The following is a 7,345-nucleotide window of genomic DNA, read 5'->3' as shown; positions in this document are numbered from 1 at the left end:
AACCTGCTTAAGAGTGTGAGTGTATAGCTGGCATTTGCTCCATATGTCTTTGATGCTTCTACCAAATCTTTGAGCTGCTTATAAGGAATGGGCTCATGATATCTGGTATTTGTTTGAGGATCTTGAAATACTGGAAAAGCAGCCGCAAGGCGGGACCAGGTTCTCCCACCAATAAAATGGCATTTATTCTGAGGAGGGCAATAAGGGGGTGGAGCCGGCTCAGAATACGGAGCCGAAGGCGCCATTAGCCCCGTTCCTAATTTGACTCGTCTGCCCCTTACTGGCGGATCATACCTCTCCTCCTCATAACTTGCAGCTGCCTCCTCCAAATCCTCCTCTTCTTGCTCAGTTAATTCATCCTCCTCCTCTGAGTCCGTTATCTCGAGGGAGGCAAATTCTTCCAGCACCGGATATAAGGGAGCTGGAGGCTTTTTCTTAATATTATCTTTTTTTGTTTCTTTATGAGGGTTCTTTTCTTCCCTCTCCTTTTTTTCCTTTTGGCTAGCCTTTTTCCTTTCTCTTTTATTTTTGCGCATATTTTGATCCTCTCCTTTTGATTCTGCTTCTGATAAACTGTCCTGGTGTTCTGATAGTACCCTGCGTCCTTGCTTAATTACTTCTATATTTTTCCCTTCCTTAAGGCACGAATGTACCAATCTCCACAAGGGGAGCGTTCCTCTGCCTAATTGATCATTTTCCTCAAGGTCTCTGCCTAGTTTCTCCCAACAGTTGAGGGTGAGATCGCCAGAGACGGCAAACCACGGTGCAGTCTTATCTATGTCCTTGACGATGGCCTGAATTGTACTCGTAGAGATCTTTAAACCCCTTTGTTTCAACAGACTCTGTATTGGACTGGTGAAATCACAGACTCCTAACTCATTACTATGACTGTGGCCCATACTTATTTACAAGGTTTTTGGCATCAGTCGAAAGCCGCTTTATCTACAGCGGACTTACTCTCGATTTACCCAACAAAGACACTCCTTTCCAGGTTCATCACACCGCAGCCAAAAACAACAAAAATAGACCACAAGGGTTAGCAGAATAACAAACAGAGCACCAACATACCTGAGAGGACTTACCGACGTCGTCCGCTTCGCGTGTAGAGTTCTGAATCCTCTTCGGCCCCTCACAGGTGTCGGCTAGATGCTCAGTCCCGCGTCCGGGTTTCTGGCACCAGCTGTGGTCCCGGGTTTCGGCACCAGCTGTGGCGCGCTCCCTGACCAGCAGGGGAAGAAAGACCACCCACACGAGGATTCTTCTCTGATCACGCTTTTAATGAAGCCTGCTTGGTTGAGGGAGAGCTGGAAGTGAGAGGCCCCGAGCTGGGAGGAGTGGCTGCTTATATGCAGGCTGAAAAGATGTTCCCCCCTAACAGGACACTAGTCAGGCTAGGATTGGTGCAAAGCTGTTGCTAGGCAAACTAAGGCAAGACTCGCGCCAGAAATAGAATTGCTTATCTTGTTTACCACGCTTCTCAGCACCATCTTGTAATGGCGGATCTCAAACACGTGTGGATCCCCACAAGGAGGGGACATCTCCATCCTGTCTCCTCCATGCTGCCCTGAGCTGCAGCCCCTGACTTCCCCACTGAACATAAGGATCTGAATGTGATTGTTCATGTCCTTGATCTGACAGGCGGTTTGGTGGATAAATTAATTAAAGGACTGAGACACTTACCTCCCAGAATCCATGTGCTGTGTGCGTCTGGTGGGACAGGATGGGGCTCTGGGAGCTGAGTGAGAACAGGGCTGTGCCCAGGTGGACTCAGGCCACTGATGGCTGTGACAGGCTCCCTCCTCAGCTCTGTCCCCACCTGGCTCTGTTCTCTTCACCACTGGAACTACAAGCTGAGCTCTGTGATCACAGGGACACTGGGGTGACTGGAGCCTTGTCCTGTCCCCAGGGTTATGAGCCTCTAGGGCAGCTATGACAATTCATCCTGGTCTCTGATCTGGCCATGGCTCTTCACCTGCTCTTCCCTGTTTATTTGTTGTCTTTTTAGTGTCTGTGGAGGGCTTGGCCTGCTCTTGTTCCTGTGATTGGTGTCCATCTCATTCTGTTTTGGGCTCCTTCTAGGCCCCTCCCTATCTTCTTCTTTTCCATCTTTCAGAATCTAACCCGGGCTGTAGGATGTTCAGAGAGGAGGGATCCACAGGGTCTCGATTCGGATCTGTCCTGTTAGATCTCTATTCTGTCCAAGATTGCATATTTTTATTGGGAAAAAAAAAAAAGAGGAGCGGGCCCGCGGAGCTGTGCTTTTCTAGACCCTGCTCGCCCTGCTAGACATTGTTCCCTCCACTCAGATGACCACTTTGCGCCCTACCTGCCACCCTCAGCTGGAGGGCATCTGAGTGAGCTCTGAGGGCAGCCAGCAGCCAGGCTGGAGATGGTGCGCAGCACCTTGGCCATCTCTCCCGTGGCCCCCGTTGGCCTCCTGTCATTGGCCCCAGAGATCAGCACCCCCTCAGCCGCCTACCGCTGCCTGCGCCTACTTGGCATTGCACCTGGCCTTGGTGCAGCGAACCGCTGGGGTCCCCAAGGCCATGCTTGCTGCCGCCTCCCCCGCTGCGGGGTGCCCCAGCCGCCGGCCCGGAGCACAGCTTCTGGTGAGGCGCCCACCATGGTGAGTTCCCCCAGGGCCAGCCGGCCCGCCGCCCCTCAGTGCTGCTGCTGAGGCTGCTCCCCAGCCTGCTGTTGCTCCTCCATCTCCTGTGCGGATCACGGTGAGGGAAAGAGCAAGGAGATGGCGACTTCTGACAACGATAACAGTTATGCACGAGTGCGAGCTGTGGTGATGACCAGAGATGACTCAAGCAACTGAGCAGCGCCCTTGTCTCCAGAGTCCACCCTCAGGAAGGAAATGGCTGTGCACACTTCTTTATCCCTGGACAGAGTCTCAGGGACAAATTGGTGGGTTTGAAATGTGTGCTTAAAAAAGACCTCATTTATAAGGTCACTCCTTCATTTCACCCCTGGATCGACGACAAGAATTCGGCCTTACCTTTCAGAGTCCTGCTGAGGTCAGGGTTTTAGATCGAGGCATTCGAAGAGCTATAGGGGATATTTCTCAAGGGTCTCCAGCATCAAAAAAAAAAAAAAAATGAGGCTGAAGGAGGAGAAGACGATTTACAAACCACTGAATAGGACACCTCCCGTTCCCTAGTGAAAGATCACCTTTTCCAGAAAGAGACAATTGTTACCAGTGAGCCTTACAGAAGCTCAGACATAAGACCTCTACCCTTTGAAGATCTGAATGCCAGAAGAGTCTATTTGCAAAGCCAAGGCAGCCAGATACCATTCAGTCAGCAAGGCCTAGACATTCAGAGCCAAAGTGTGGAATATGTACAGCCTCAATTATCTAAGGAGTGGGGGAGACGAAACTCCCATAATAGGGTCCCTTTGATGTCAATCAGACATGTCAGCTTTCAAGCTGAGGATAAGATTGTCAGAATAAATCCTTGAGATATCTTAATATGTGGTATGCAGACAACAGACATCTGGACATGGGGAAACAACTTGGAGAGAGATGATACTGACTCCAACATTCCATTTTCCAAACAAGACAGTAAAAATCAGACTATCTCTACCACTGTGGAAATGAAACTAAGTTAAGTGCCCTGAAAGACTCTGTGGTGATAGGGGAGTTCAGCCAATCACATTCTGTTTTGGGGGCGTGTTGCCCTTAGGCTAAAGCTTGCCTATAAACCTGGCAAGCAGGCTCCTGCTAGCTCTCTAGCCTGGCTCCTGCATCCAGACAGATCTTTGGATTCTGGTGTAAGCTGGTGTAAGTCTTACTTCTGTTTATTAAAGCTGTATATTTGGTATTAAGATAGTCTGGGGACTTTTCATTACCGATCGCCCTGCGGCTTCACTGTGATATTTAAGACACAGCCTCGCTCGTTAAAATTTAAGTCAAAACGAAGAAAAGAGGATGGGGAACGTTCTCGCTGCCTGTACTGCCAGGAAAGGTTTAACCATGAAGACAACAGCAGGGGAAATGCCAGGATGCTCCAGATCCTGTTAAAAGATGCATGTATGGAGTTAGTTGCATGCTCTGTGCAGAGAGCAGGCTGTGTCCTTGTGTGTCAGACTCAGAGGGAGACTCTTCTGATCCTTGTTCATGTGACACTAGGGATGACAAGTTCTCCCTAAGATGGTTAGCCCTGGTAGTGCTGTCCTTTACTGTACCATGGATGTGCTGCTATGACGCCCTGAGAATGTGCCATCGCTGCGGTGAGGCATGTGGGTGCTGTGGTGGCAAACAGAAGGCTGCTGGGTGAAGCAGACCAGAACCAGCAGGAGCTGAAAACCTTCATCTCCAGGAGTTAGCTGACTTGGATTTGTGGAAGCTGTTGACAAGCAGTATGGAATCTTGCCTGGTTCGTTGGGGCCGTGCGTGGAGGAAGCAGAGCTCACCAGTTCTTGTGACCTACAGATGCCAGCCGGGCCTGATGTTGCCCTGAGTGCGTGGCATGTTCTGGGGCAGATCATAGATCGTTGGCAGCAGAAAGTCATTTCTGGTTATTGACTACAAAAGGTCAGCATAGAATATGATCCAATTAACAGGGATTAATTTTGGCGTTTTTATATTTATGCACTAGGTGACAGGACTTTTTAAAGATTTGAATTTTGAGGACATTAACTAAATCGTGCACTAAGGAACAGGTTTCAGTACAGAAACGTTAATATTTGGAAATTAAAAGAGATAAAACAAGTGCAACTAAATCACGTATTAGTTGTTTTCTGAATGGAGTTTTATGTATAAATAACAAATGTTTATATTTACCTAAATGTAAGGTACAAACTCTGACATATTCAACTTTTCCTACCCTTCCTAGTTCTGTGGCAGATGTGCATATATCTACCACCACGTTCCATGTATTTTGAGTATTTAACTCATCTAGTTACTAACGTTTGTATCCATGTGAAAGATTTGATATGTTCGTCCTCATATGTTCGTTCTTTGCTGCAGTTTATATTGAGTTACTGTCTGTACATTCTGGAAGTCTAAAGTCTTTAAAATACTCTTTAAAAAACCTAACACACACACATTCACACACACACACACACACACTCACACACACACTCACACACATGCATACTCCCACACTCACACACACTCACACACACACACTCGCACGCACACACACATGCACACACACTCACACACACAGACACACACATGCACACACACATACTCACACACTCACACACACACAAACACTCACACACACACGCACACACACTCACACACACACTCACACACACTCGCACGCACACACACATACTCACACACACGCACACACGCATACACACGCACACACTCACACGCACACACGCTCACACACTCACACACTCACACACTCATACACACGCACGCACACACACGCACACACACTCACACACACATACACACGCACGCACACACTCACACACACTCACACACACACTCGCACACACACACACAAACTACCATGGTCCAGGACTGGAGAGATGGTTGAGAGCACTTGCTGTGCTTACTGGGGATGCAGGTTCAGATCCCAGCGCCCACATCATGGCTAATAACCACCCACAGCTCTGCTTCCATGACACCCACTGCCTCTGTGAACACCACAGAGCTACATGGTGCAAATACACAGTCAAGAAAAACGCTCATCGATGTAAAATTAACAGCTGTTCTAAAGAGAAGTTTCTGGGGGCCCATAGATGGAGATTTCCTTATCTCCTATTCTGGGATCTGGGCCCTGCAGTTTTTCCTTCTAGGTTTGTGGCTTTGAATCAGGAGCTCAAGGACCCTTAGCAGAGATGTTTGAAGACCAAGAAGGGAACCTCAGTGGCAAACAGGAAGTAGAGAGAGCACAGTGGAAGCAGGTGTGAGTTTTTCCTCTCACAGTCCTCCCCCAATAGCATACTTCCTGCAGGAAGGCCACCTGTCTTACACCTCCACCTCCCTACAGATCACTACCAAGTAGGGAACACAGTTCACCACCAAAACCTACGGGGACATTTCTCACGGGATCCAGCACAGGGGATGTGTAGCATCCTTGTGGGTTTGGTCAGATTCACACAGGGGTCCTGGGGGTCAGAGCCACTGGGTGTGGGTGCTAGGAACTGGACTTGGTTCTGGGCAGGAGCAGAACTTGCTCCCGGTGTCGCAGTCATCCCTCCAGCCCTGAGAGCGCTGTTTAAATAGGTGATCAGTGTGGGGCAACTCAGAGGGTAGCATAAGGGGAATGTGTAGGAAAATCATTTGTTGACTTCTTACTTTCCCAATTGTGCCCCCTTGATCTCCTCCAGTTGTCTTATTTCTCTAGCTACAACTTCAAGTACTATATTGGAAAAGTATGGAGAGAGCAGACAGCCTTGTCTTGTTCCTGATTTTAGTGGAATTGCTTGGAGTTTCTCTACATTTTATTTCCTGCTGATTCTAGGCTTCCTGTGAATTGCTTTGATTATGTTTAAGTATATCCTTGTATCCCTGATCTCTCCAAGCCTTTTATCATAAAGGGATGTTGGATTATTTCAAAAGTTTTTTTCTGCATCTAATGAAATAATCATGTCCATTTTTTTCTTTCAGTTTTTTTATAGGACAGTGTACATTGGCTGACTTTCATATATTGATCATTCCTGCATCTCTGTGGTGAAGCCTACCTTATCATGGTGGGTGATCTTTTTGATGTGATCTTGGATTTGGTTTGTGAGTATTTTGTTGAGTATTTTTGCACCAATGCTCACAGGGTAAACTGGACTGTAATTATCTTTCTTGGTTGAGTGTTTATGTGGTTTGGGTATCAGGGTAACTATGGCCTCAGAAGATGAATTGAACCCTGTCCTTCTGTTTCTATCTTGTGGAATAATTTGAGCAGTGTTGGTGTCAGGTCTTCTTTGAAAGTCTGGTAGAATATGTGCCTACGTTTATCACCTTTTAACTTCGTGTGCACAGGATGTGCGTGGCTCAATATGTAGCCAAGATAACAAAATACTGAGCACTGTTTTGGTTTAAGAGTGATTTTGATGTAAAAGTTGGAAGGAAAAAAAACCACTTGTTTCTGCCTCAGATTAATGTTGCGGGTGGGAAAAGTATATTTGTTTTTTAGTATGAATAAAGATGGCTTGAGCTAGCCTTTTTTTATCCCTTTTTTCCTTTGATGCTGAAGGATCATAGTATCGGAACTTCAGAGAAAAAGAACAAGGCAGTGAAGCTGTAAATCTCAGAGCTACTGGGAGGAGGGAGCTGGAGAAGAGAAAGGGAGAAGTCTTGAGAGTCCAAGAAAGCAGGCAGGCTCAGGGATGGAGTCTGCAGGATCTGCAGGGGGTGCGGCTGTAGGGAAAGGGAGATCCC

At 47.5% G+C, this 7,345-nt stretch overlaps 1 pseudogene; it reads left to right on the top strand.

Moving 5' to 3' along the window:
* The first annotated feature begins 2,684 nt into the window (after positions 1-2,684).
* On the top strand, positions 2,685-4,718 carry LOC146895015 (sprouty-related, EVH1 domain-containing protein 1-like; annotated as a pseudogene).
* Positions 4,719-7,345: the final 2,627 nt, after the last annotated feature.

The sequence above is a fragment of the Myodes glareolus genome, chromosome 18 (genome assembly GCF_982192425.1).
Source record: "Myodes glareolus chromosome 18, mMyoGla1.1, whole genome shotgun sequence".
NCBI lineage: Eukaryota > Metazoa > Chordata > Mammalia > Rodentia > Cricetidae > Myodes > Myodes glareolus.
This window is presented reverse-complemented; position numbering and strand designations above follow the sequence as displayed.